The sequence below is a fragment of the Phragmites australis genome, chromosome 3, assembly GCF_958298935.1.
Source record: "Phragmites australis chromosome 3, lpPhrAust1.1, whole genome shotgun sequence".
Taxonomy (NCBI): domain Eukaryota; kingdom Viridiplantae; phylum Streptophyta; class Magnoliopsida; order Poales; family Poaceae; genus Phragmites; species Phragmites australis.
Genome location: NC_084923.1, coordinates 11,984,319 through 11,997,165, shown reverse-complemented (window position 1 = coordinate 11,997,165; position 12,847 = coordinate 11,984,319).

Genomic DNA, 12,847 nt, shown 5'->3' with positions numbered 1-12,847 from the left:
AGGTGAGATTACCTCAACTCTGATCGGTGATTTGTTTACCTTAAAGATTGTCTTGGTGGTTTTAGTTTTGAGTCTTTTTTTTTTCACACATCCTTGTTAATGTTTCTGAATTCCAGATTGTTGGAGAATTCTTGGTTCAGCATTCAATGTGGTACTTGCTGAGCTGGAGCAGTACGCGCAGATTCTGAAGACGGTGATGGGTCACTCTAGGCAGCTGGCTTTTGTGCAGAGGTATACACGGCAGGCTATGTTCTTGATAGGCTGGCTACTCACGGGTCCGAAGTGTGCTGTTCAGTATCAGTTCTTAATGGAATCACAATATTGCTTGATACACGCCACAAGTATGGTGTGAAGACGAAGCATAAAACAGATATAAGTATTTCATTAAGACTAAAAACACAAGTACTGCACGAAGGCATAACTGAACTTCGCGAATTGCTTGGAAACAGAGTAAACCTAGATCTGTAGCAACCCTTGTCCACACATTTTGCTCTTATCCTCATTCAGTCCAGAGCTCACCAAAATGGCTGCTAAGTTCTTTCTGAGGTTGTCTATATCTTCCTGCATAAAAGAACTATTAAACTAGTTATGACTGTAGATGCTTAAAGTAGGAATATAACACTGTTTTTTTTTCAATTGTGCTTTTATGCACAATATTCTGCCATAAAGAAAAATTTAACTGAAGTTACCTCGAGATGGTACTAGAAGTTTCAAAGTCAATTTATCCTCAAGCATTCTTGGCATTTACAGGAAAAACGTACTCAAATATGCACGCATATGCTACGGCTAACACCAAAAGTATGCATTTCAATCTAAGATAAAATACAAGCCAACACGCATGGATGTTCATTTTACTAACACATTCTGTCCAGTAAAACCTTGAAACAAAAGAAACTAGATGCTGGACCCATGACACATCGTGATAGATAGTCTCTTTTAAGAATAAAATGCAGTTTTGGGTCTCAACAAGATCTGATAACAAGGTACAAGAATGTTTTCTTTACAACAGCATTGCAGGTAAACTAATGCTAAGAAATCGAATTGTTGAAGAAACTAATTAGTATATATTGAAAACTGAATCATATGAAAGAATCAGCAAAAAGATTAGCAATGTGATCATTTCTAATCATACAGTATGAGGAATATTGTCGTGTTTTTCAGAAAAATAAAAACTATATTTGTGGTTACTGTCTTGCCAACAAGTTGACAATATATAGTTGCTAATAATCTTGCTGATGGCGCTAGTGGAGTAATCTGACTGCGATGAACTTCAGTCAATGTTATGAGAAAATCCATCCCCAAGAAGTACAAAGATCGACCAAGTACCATGCTTACATAATAGAGAACGTTCTCAAACCTATAGCTCTGGAAACAAACTTTCAAAGGGGGCAATAATACTATCACCCATAGGCCACAAGAAACTAACAATGTATCTGTGGTCAAGCATGAGGCGTCATAACTAAATCAAAAGTCATATTTTCGATGGGACTTTCTACTCATGCTTTTGATTGTAGACTCTTTGTAGCCACAACCACAGTAAGATGAATATAAGAATTATCATTTAGACATGTATGCAACATGATTGTTGGCTGGTAATTTCCTCAACTGCATGCAAAGATCATTCGATAAAATAAGACATGATACTTCATTCGACATTACACAAGCCATTTGTTCTTGACAAACACGAGCATATCGTATCAATGAGAGTAGAGGGAACTACATCTTATAATCTGATATGCCTCAGCCACCCATCACACAAATCTATATGAAAGAGAGCAAAAAATAAGGAACTTAAACAATCACTGAACACCTTGTATCTTACTCCCTCCGTTCAAGAATGTAAGACGTATTTTGTTTTGAAAAAGTCATCAAAAATAAACTTTGAGTGTTATTTCTCTTATAATATGTTATCAATTGCAATAAAATCAACATCATATTAAAAATACTTTGAAATACAAATCTATTGTGACAAATTTTGTTACTAAACATGCATATAATTTGACTAATTGTTGTTACTTAGAAGGTTTTTTTCAGGATTGCAAAACCTATCACAAAGTTACTTGAGAAGGGTAAAACGTTTAAATGGATCCCTGCTTGTGAGGCAAGTTTTAAAGAGTTGAATGAAAGACTAACATCTGCGCCAGTATTAGTCATATCAGATACACATAAGCCGTTCTCTATCTATTGCGATGTCTCTCATTAGGAATTAGGATGTGTTCTTATGCAAGAAAGCCATGTTGTAGCATATGCATCAAGGCAATTAAAAAGCATGAGAAACACTACCCTATACATGATTTAGAGTTAGCCACCATAATACATGCACTCAAAATATGGAGACACTACTTGATTTGAAAAAGGTATGAGATATATTCGGATCATAAGAGTTCGAAGTATATCTTTACTCAGCCAGACCTCAACCTCAGGCAGCAAAGATGGTTAGAGCTTATCAAGGATTATGACTTGAGAATTAATTATCATCCCAGAAAGGCAAATGTAGTTATTGATGCTTTGAGCAGAAAGACTTATCTCAGAATAATGACCATACAAGACAGATAACCCGAGTTATGCAAAGAGTTTGAAAGACTCAATCTCAGATTGGTAAGCAACGTAGAAGCTGTGGTAATGTAAGTTGATTCGACTTTGGAACAAAAAAGTTCGTAAAGGTCAACTCGAGGATGAGTAGATTATGGAAATCAAATAGCATATTAAGGAGGGTAAAGCTCTAGGTTTTACCGATGATGAGAATGGAACGACATGGTTTGAGAAATGTATTTGCATCCCAGATATCAAATCTATCAAGGAAATTATACTTTGAGAAGCGCATGAGTTTGCATATTCTATTCATCCCAGTAGCACCAAGATGTATCAGGATCTTAAGGATCGTCATTGATGGTATGTTATGAAGAGAGAGATTGCAGAGTATGTAACATTATGTGATATATGTCAGAGAGTCAAAGCTAAATATCAGAGACCTTCTGGACTGCTTCAACCTTTGAAGATACCAAAATGGAAATGGGAAGAAATTAGTATGGATTTTATCGTTGGATTGCCCCGAACTCAATCTGGATATGATACTATTTAGGTTATCGTGGATCGATTGACGAAAGATGCTCATTTCATTCCTGTCAAGATCACATACACATGACCTAAACTTGCTAAGTTATATATCGCCAGAATTGTATATTTGCATGGAGTACCCAAGATGATAGTATCTGATAGAGGAAGCCAGTTTACTTTCAGGTTTGGCAAAATCTACATGAGTCGTTAGATACTCAGTTAAACTTTAGTTCGATCTATCATCCGCAGGCTGATGGTCAGACCGAGAGGATAAATCAAATTCTGGAAGATATGTTGAGAGCTTTGCCTTGAAAAACAAAACTAGTTGGGATAAAAATCTTCCCTTTGCAGAGTTCTCCTACAACAACAGTTATCAGGCTAGTTTGAAGATGTCACCGTTTGCAGTTTTGTATGGAAGAAAATGTAGAACACCGTTGTACTAGAATGAGATTGGCGAAAGTCAAGTGTTTGGCCTAAAATTTTTGAGAGAAGCAGAAAGGCAAGTACAACAGATCAAGGAAAACTTGAGTACAACGCAATCACGACAGAAGAGTTATGCTCATCATCGACATTGTGAGTTGATTTTTGAAGCAGGTGACTTTGTAAAAATACGAGTTTTGCCGATCAGAGGTTTTCATAGATTTAAAGTCAAAGGAAAAGTGGTACCCAAGTTTATATGACCTTTTAAGGTGTTAGAAAAATGTGGAGAAGTAGCGTGTCAATTAGAGCTACCGCCTCAGCTAGCAGATGTTCATGATATTTTTCATATATCGCAGTTGAAGAAATGTAGTTCCCGAAGAGCATATGCCCCTAGAGGAAATAGAAGTTGGTGAGGATCTCACCTACATGGAGTATCTAATCAATATTCTAGAGACGTTAGAGCAAATCACTAGGAACCGAAGAATCCGTATGTGCAAAGTGCAGTGGAGACACCATTCCAAAGAAGAAGCGACATGAGAAAGAGAATCTGATCTGGAAGTTGAGTTTTCGCAGCTCTTCCCCGATCCTTTCGAATATCGAGGGCAAGATTCATTCTAGGGGGTAGGTTTGTAATACCTTGGTATTTATAATTTCCTAAAATTTTCCTATAAGTAAATAGGGTGTAAATAAATAGAATATGTTAAAAACCTATTTTCTAAAATAAATTTAATTTGGCCATAGGTTATATCTTGTGATGCATTCATGCTAAAACTAGGCATTAGAGTTTTATGGCGTGAAAAATGATTTTTGAAAACATCAAGGCGTGCCGTTTAAATTTTGAAAAGTTTGAAAAATGTTTCATAAAAAGAAAATCTTTTTTCCTTCTCCTTTGGGCCTAATCCCCTTTCCTCTTCTCTTTTTCCTCCTATTCCTCTGATGGCCCACCTTTTTCTCCTCCCGAGCCAAGCCTGTGCTACCCCTCCCTTTCACCTTGCCTTCCTGCTTGGGTCGGCCAAAGGCCAGGCCCAGCTACCCGTTCGCTGCCACTCGCTCCCCTGTTGGCACCCCCGGTGAAAGCCGCCTTCGCTCCTGTGACGCGCCCGCGTGTACCGTCTCCTACCTCGCGTCCGAGTTCGAGCTAGCCACGACCGCGCGACCACCTCACCTGAGCCCAAATCCCAACAAACCCCAACCGAATCCGAACTCCTACACGCGTTTATCCGTTTCCCCGCCTATATAAGTGCGAGCCCCCTCCTTTCCGATCTATTTCACCCGTCACCGAGCCACCACCGCCATCTCCATAGCCGAGCTTGACAATCTTGCACCGTCATCGCTTCGCCCTCACCAACTGGCTCTCTGACTTCACAAGCTCGAGAGCAAGGTCGCCGACCCCTCCTTGTTGCCCACCGACCACCGGACCTCCTCCCTAACACGCACCCATACGCCGTCGCCGTCTACCTCACCGTCGACTGTCATCCCTTGCCTCGCCGCTCAAGGTATGCCATCAAACGGGTTCACCGTCCACTCCTCTCTCTCCTCCGCCACTCGTCGTCAACCCTTGTGCTTGGCGATGAGGTTTTCGCCCTTGCCGGCGAGTTTGCCACCACCGTTCCCCTCCCGCCACCGTGTCTTGCCCAGCAGTGGGCCACCAAATCCCCTCCCCCATCTCTGAGCCGTCAGATCCGAGATGGAAGGCGATGATTAGATCTAGAATACCCCTTCGCTCAGCCAATCGTGCACTGACACGTGGCAACCTTAATCCTAGTCAACACCTAGCGCCACCTCAACATGCCATATTAGGCAGCCACAACAGCAAAACCCGCCTACATGTCATGCCACGTCATCAAAGCCTTTATCCAATTAGCTTTTCAATTTAGTTTAATTCATGAAAAGTGGCAATTTTGCACTTTAGCCACTAGACTTCTCTGAATTTACCAAAAAGGCCACTGCCCTCTTTGTTTTATTCAAAACAAGTCATTTTCTTTTTCAGATTTAACCCTAAACTTGGTTTTACCGTAACTTTCTCGTCCTAGCTCTGATTTAGACGATTTTCACGCTCCCGTGTTCATAGCAGTGTGTAATATCTTTTAGTACTTTTTTTTATAGATATTAGCTATTATTTGGTGTACTGTTTTTAGTTAGTCTTGTTGTATGCTTTTCTAGTGTGTTCCGAGAGCAGTCAAAGAGTAGTTTGAGAATCTTTAGGACCAAGTCTTTGAAGAGTTTGAGCAGCAAGTTGGAAGAGGCAAGTGTCCTTTAACATTTTGATCCTAATTTTTTAAATGTATTCTTTATTTCAAACATGCATGCTGTTAATATTTGTAGGACCAAGAATAGCGACTAGAGGGGGGAGGGGTGAATAGGTGCCTCAACAAATTTCTTTCGAAATAGATGGCATTTTCCTATTTCTCACCCAACGCACCTCAAAACGCTCAAGCAGAAGTAAAAAAAATCAGAGAGACAAAGCAAGAAGATTAGTTCCATGGCAACATGACTCCACGGATGGAATATGAACCATAGGTTCCATTCAAGTCCATGTGTCATTGTGCACAAAAACTCGCAACTTTCAAAGAAACTAGAGAAGATGGTCACCGGACAAGGTTATCCTCCAAGATGATAGTCTAGTGACAAGGGGACTCAAGACCCGCTTAAATACTTGACTCCTAAGTTTCCTAGCTTTTCCCCAAAATACTCATCTCTTGTAGTACACTCCTACCTACCACCGATGACATTTTGGTCCATTTTCTTCTCCATTAACGGACAGCAGCGACGCCTTCACGACTTAGCTTCACCTCGATGCAAGCTTCGCGATGGTGCAACGTACTCTTCCAGTCCTCCCACGGTTTTAAGGCCAAACCGCGAAACCGCCTGCACTCTTCTCAAAGCGTGACTCACCGCCTTGCTTATACCTTAAGCAAGCGCTTCGATGTTGACGCGTGTACTCCGTCATGCGATCCTGATCCCTCGGGTTGCCTTGCCACTTGCACCGGCATCCCTTTCGCTTGACTTTGTCAACACGCCGTCTCCATCCGTCTTCAATGCTTTGCTTGACCTCCACGTGTTCAGCTAGGATCACCCTTGACTCCGCCCAGCCTCGTTGATCGTCTGGCACAAAGCACTCCGCTTGGCCCCGATCATCCCGCCGTTGACCACCAAATTGCATCTATCACCTGTACACCATGAGGCAAGCAAACTCATATCTCTAACTCCAATTCCAATTGGTCCATAATCAATATGCTCAAATGAAATCCCAAATCAATTCAAATCACATCAAAGCTCATGCAAAACTGAAGATCATCAAACCAAATAAATGACAATGTCAATCACTCATCATAAGTAAACCAAGGCACATTTCAACTTGGTTTCTCAATATTGAATCCTATCTACTTATAGTATCATGTTTTATATATATTCCTTGTCGCCTAGTTGTTAGTAGTGGTTATGATGGGTAGCTTATGCTTAGCTTTGAACAAGGGTATTGATGGGTTATTGGTTAAACATGACTAACGAACTATGCAACTATGAGTTAGGAAATTCTGGTAATAGTATAACAACCTGGAATCTTAGGCCTTGAACAAAGAGATGTTGGTGATGGTGGTTATAATTATGTTATTGGTTTGACAATTGCTCAAGTTACCTAAGTAAGGACCGATTCGTGGAGCGACAATCTAAGAAGTTTCGTACCAATCACGAGACTTGGTATGGGACATGCCTGACCTATTAATTAGTGGATTCCAGTTTTATGCATGCCAAACCGTAAGAGTGGATGTGTGGGAACGGCTAAGGCTAGAATCATTTGGTTAGTGGTATGCTACGTGTAGTGGAAGAGAAGAGTAAATCTTTCTAGAGCTACAAGGCGTAAAAAGGTGCTTCTGGGTGGGCCATGCCACTTTGACGGTGGTGAAATTTAGCGGGTGTGCACATACTAGATGAAACTTCATAATAGCTTTGTAGCAAATTTTTTAGCAACATACCATAGACGTGTGTTAAGTGTTTCACGACATGACAATATGGAAATCATAACTTGTGGGAAAAGCTGAATAACCTCTGCAGAGTGTAAATCTGATATATCAGTCGTGCCTGCGGTTATGGGAGACTTGGATCCTCACATGATTAGTTGGTTTAGTTGGATGGTTCTTGGTTACCGGTGATGGGTATCAAGTCAGATGTTTTGGGAATCTAATGTTGTTTTCAGGTAGTTGAAAAACATATGGGGATGTTTCTAGGAGATGGAAGTATAGTGATGAATCACATAGTTAAATATGATGCTTTAATAACTCTTTGTTAGCATAGTTGGTATTTATGCAAATTTAACCTGTTATAGTCTGTTCCTTTATTTAAACTTACATGACATTTATTTCACACACTTACAGAGTACGACATGTACTTACACTTGCTATTTCTATCCAAATATACATCAAACGCTGCTCAGACAGCGAAGGAGAACCAGACTACTATATTGATAAAGATAAAAATTACTAGGCTGGTGGACCCCCAATCGATTGTCTGTGGAAGATGGGAGTTTAGCTATATTTTGCTAGTGTATTTTAGTTAAAGACTTTGATGTCTTTCTATTTTGTTTAAGTTAAACGTTGTAATATTAGTATTGTGTGTGATACATTGATGAAGTCTTCGCATGTATAGAACTTGATCTTAGAATACATGTGGTTTACATCTGGTTTTTTCCCTTTATAAAACCGGGTGTGACATATTGCTCGATGCCCACCACAACTATATTCTTGTATACGCTGGGGAGGAATGGGAAGAAGCAAGATGCAATTCTTGCCCAGCCTTAACCTGGAAACAAACCACAACTCTTTCTTCACCTTCCCTTCCCCCTTCCCTATTCTCCCCTCCAGATCAAATCGACCGAGCAAAGAATGATTCCTAAGCTTACGTCGGCTAGGCTCGTTAATATTATCCATCGATGATGCGATTTGGGGCTGCTGTCACGCACCTCTACTAGGTCATGCCTCTGAGGCTGACTAAAGCCGTGTTCATCAATCGATATGTGGTTCCCAGGTCGTCGCAACTGCTCTCATCCACGGGCATGCAATTCCAGGCTAGCATAGCTCTGTTCTCCCATGGGTGCTCGATTTAAGGCATGCATTGGTCCTTTTGTCTGCCGGCTATTGGTTCCCAGGACATCACAGCCACTCTCGTCCACAAGCATGCGACTCCAGGCTAGCAAAGCTCCGTTCACCCATGGGTGTTCGATTCAAGGCATGAGCTGCTCCTTTCGTCTGTTAGATGTCGGTTCCTAGGTCATCGCAACATCAATTGACCATCGATCCTATTGATGAAGATGTTTCGTTGGCTCTCGAGGGTGCAGCAAGGATCAACGTGATTTGTGTGCCTTGATTTGATATTGTTTGATTGCTATTTGTGCCTTGAATTGGATTCATTTGGCTGTGACTTCTACAATTTGGCTGTGATGAGGAAGCACGCGACCCAAGGCTAGGCCGAGTTTGCCGGGAGACGAAAGTTTTGCAGGTCATATGCTCTGCGCCATTCTCTCACCCTAGCCTAGTTTGTGACCATGGCTCTGCGCCGATGTAATTGCCTATCCAGCTTGCCGCGACATCGAGTTCATATGTCAACTGCCTTTGCCTCTCGCTGGATACTTGTCCTCTGGAACTGCATTGTCTTGACACACGTCAAGAGCTCTTGGTCGAGGATATTTTCATATCGTGATCTAAGTTGCTTTAGGAGTCGGGGGGGGGGGTGAAAAGATTGGACTTGTTTCTGAATCCTAATATGAATCTAGCTTTGTATTATATAATAGATTCTATCTCTACTACAGATTTCATGTAAGGTGTATGGACATCTGAATTAATCGGCAAAGATCTGACCGTTATAACTTGGGTCCACCACAATCAACGATGTGGATATTTCTTTTTTCCAACGATTAACGTGATGATTTTCCATATTTTTAATTCCAAATTTAGCTATTTATTAATTGTATTTAATATAGACTCTTTGGTTTAATATATACCATTTGATGGTCATAGCAATCAATGGTGTATATCCTTTTATTTTTTGTATTTTACATAGACTCTTTATTTAGACATTTTGCTTCCAGATCCGTATGGAAATTGAACTATTGATTTTATTATCTTTTATTCTAAATATTAACTATTAATTAATTATATTTTACATTGACTCTTTGTTTAGGTATTTTGCTTCCAAATTTGTATGAAAATCAAACCACTAATTTTTCATATTTTTTAATTTCGAATTTAGCTATTTATTAATCATATCTGATATGGTCTCTTTGCTTAATCTAGACCATTAGACTATCATAACAATAAGTGATCTAATTATTTTCTTTCATAGATTAACATAGTAATTTGTTGCATTAAACGAATATAATACTAATTTTCTCTTTCAAATATTAAAATAATAAATAGATAGATACTTGCGAATTAATGTAAACTAAACTGAACGGCCATACTATCCGTCTCTTTTCTATATGCAAGATAGTACTCGCGAATAAGAAACCAATTCTTAAAACTCACATGATATGCTAAACATCTACTAGGTCCGCATTAGCTCCCACACCCTAATTCTACTTTAGCAGCCTTCGCAGCTGATTCTAAATCTCCTATATATTCAACTGGAGCTTTATGCCGACCGAGGCTAAAAACAAAGGCAAAGAAACCCAAAACTCGCAGGGTAGCAAGGACGACTAAGGGAAGGCGCTGCTGCTGCAAAGCTAAACGCGACAGCGACGGGGCCGTCAGTCCTCACCACTGTTTCGACCGGGAAAACAAGAAAACGAGCGCAACGCAGGCCGAAAGGTGCGAGGGGACTCGGTAAGGGTCACTCTCGGCGGCCGTGCGTGTGAGGCCAGCCGGTTCACTTGTTCCTTCGCTCACTGGAGCCTAAAAGATTTCGCCACTGTTACGCCACACCTTAACAAAGCGACGAGGCCGGCGTGCGCGCACTTCCGCGCTGACGAGCGGAGCGGCGGAACGAACCACCGCAAGGCTAAACTGCTTTTACGCACTCTGTTCCCTGTTCCATTCGTTGTCCGCGTGCGTTTGTTGGGTGGGAACAGGGGGAGGTTCATCTCATGTCGCCGGATCCCGTCCCTCTCCCTCCCCACCGACAACGCTGTCCATTGCCGGCCCTCTCCATCTGCACGTACGTAGCACCGTACCTCGTCTCCGTCCGTTTGCGATTTGGCTTTGGCGCGTCGGGGTCAAGCTGCCGTATGCCAACCGTGGTTAATTCTCGTTAACTCGATCGGCTCGTCCGAGTTAAAGTAGTCCTGGAGGAAAGCTAAAATGAACGCATGTGAACCAGGAGTACTTGTTTTAGACAGCAGCGTGCGTTGATCCGTTGACATGCAGCCGAGTCAAGTTTCCATATCAGCAACTAGCCAATTTTATTTTTCTGACGAAGCTGCCGGGTTACTCGATACAAAACTGTTGTTTGACTGCGATGAAGTGCTTGCTTATGTAGAGCTCGCGGTTGGAGAGAAATTTAAACATTTCCGTGGACCGTAGACTAAGTAACATAAGAGCACAGACTTGAGCCTCGCCCATCTTTCTCGAGATCTCGCGAAGGGAAGATTGGCGAGGTGCATTACAGCCAGAAGGGGGACAGAAGAAGGAAGCAAAGCGATGAATTGGAGTCCATGCCATATTATTAGCTGCCTGTCTATTTGACATATCCGTACCATTGTATCAATCAGACAACACTACGCTTCTCTCCATCTTTCTACTGTTTTTAGTATTTTCAACCATGGCTGATGTGGACGATCACAGTGGTGCTGCATCTGTCTAACCTGTCATAAGTTTCTTGCAGCTGCCTTCACGAGCCTACCGTACGATGCGATACCACTCTTTAATCTCCGTTTGCTTCTTTTAATCGTCTACTTGTGAGCGTGAACTTACCAATTCAGATTCGTATCGTCTCCGTCCAGTACATCTTCGGATGTTCCTTGCTCTGATTTGCGCTAGCTAGTTGTTGATCCAACAACTGACTCAAACACCCAACTGCCAGGATGTACGTCAACCTGAAGAAGATATGAAAACCAACGACTGCTCCGCCACCAAAAAGGATAGTTAACAAGTCTCATGGATTTGCCAATAGATGCTTGGTCTCCCTTACAAATTTCATGTGGTTAACTATAAAAAAATCATGTGTTTGAGTGATGCACGCTGATGCCTAGATCGAGATCATGCTCTTTGGGCAGTAACAGCATGAATTATGGTTTTCTAAAGTCAAGTAGTACTTAAATATTACTAATTGTTTAGTACTAGTACCACTTCATTGATGTCACTCACCGGCAGGGCAATTGCACGTTGTTTTCGAGCGGCAGGTCGCCGTTAATTATTGAGCGATAAACCTATAAAATAACAAGAGTGGCTTGCCCAAGTATAACTGGAAAGGGAGCTTGATGTTGCGACATTTTTATGGTCTTTGTCTTCCTGCACAACTTGCGCGCTAAATATTGCCCCTTTGAAGCGTCTTGTAAGACCTTATTCTGAAGATCTTTTATGTGACATATATCAGTTTTTAATTAAATAGCTGATATGTATAGTATAATAATTATAATATTATAGTCATATATTGTATATAAAAATATTAAAGTTAACAATACAAAAGGTCTTAAACCATAGAGTATATTACAAGACTGACCAACAAACCAACAAAAGCACAGTGCAACAACAACCTAAAACCATATGTAGCTAGGGTGCAACGTAACTGCTAATTTACTCCTTATCTGCACCTTCCGGCAGTTAAGCTAATAGATGCTCACCTAGTTAATAATGACTTTATTAGGTTTTCTCTTAAGTTAATAAAACAAATAGGTGAATAACTTGACCTAGCTTCGCTAGATGATCCTGCTAGGCTCCATGTGTCAGTTTCGCATAGCTAAGAGTAATAGATCGTCTTTTCACTAGGATAGCTTTTGTCGTTTTACTCGGTCATTCTTCATTCACTTTGGCGTTCCTTTGGTTTTGTTCTAGTGTTCCTTTGCTTAGTTGTTGTGCGCTTTCGATGTTAATCTATATAGGCTCAAAGCCAAGAATCTAAGCCAGGACATGAGGAAGGAACTGAAGGCGAGGTCCGATGATGAAGAACCCAGGAGACTCAAATGATAATACCAATCAAGATTTGACCTTCATCGAGGCAAGTTCTATCTCCTTGATCATTTTGAGCCTATGTTTTTAATAATATAAATTGATCAACTTAAAATATGACTTATTATCACATGTGCTATGTATTGCGCTACTTTAACTACTGTAGTAGTTAAATCCTATCAAAAAAATTATCATGCCTTAAATATCACTATCCAGAATATATATCACCCTAGAATTTACCTGTCGTTAACTATATTAACATTGGATGATGCATT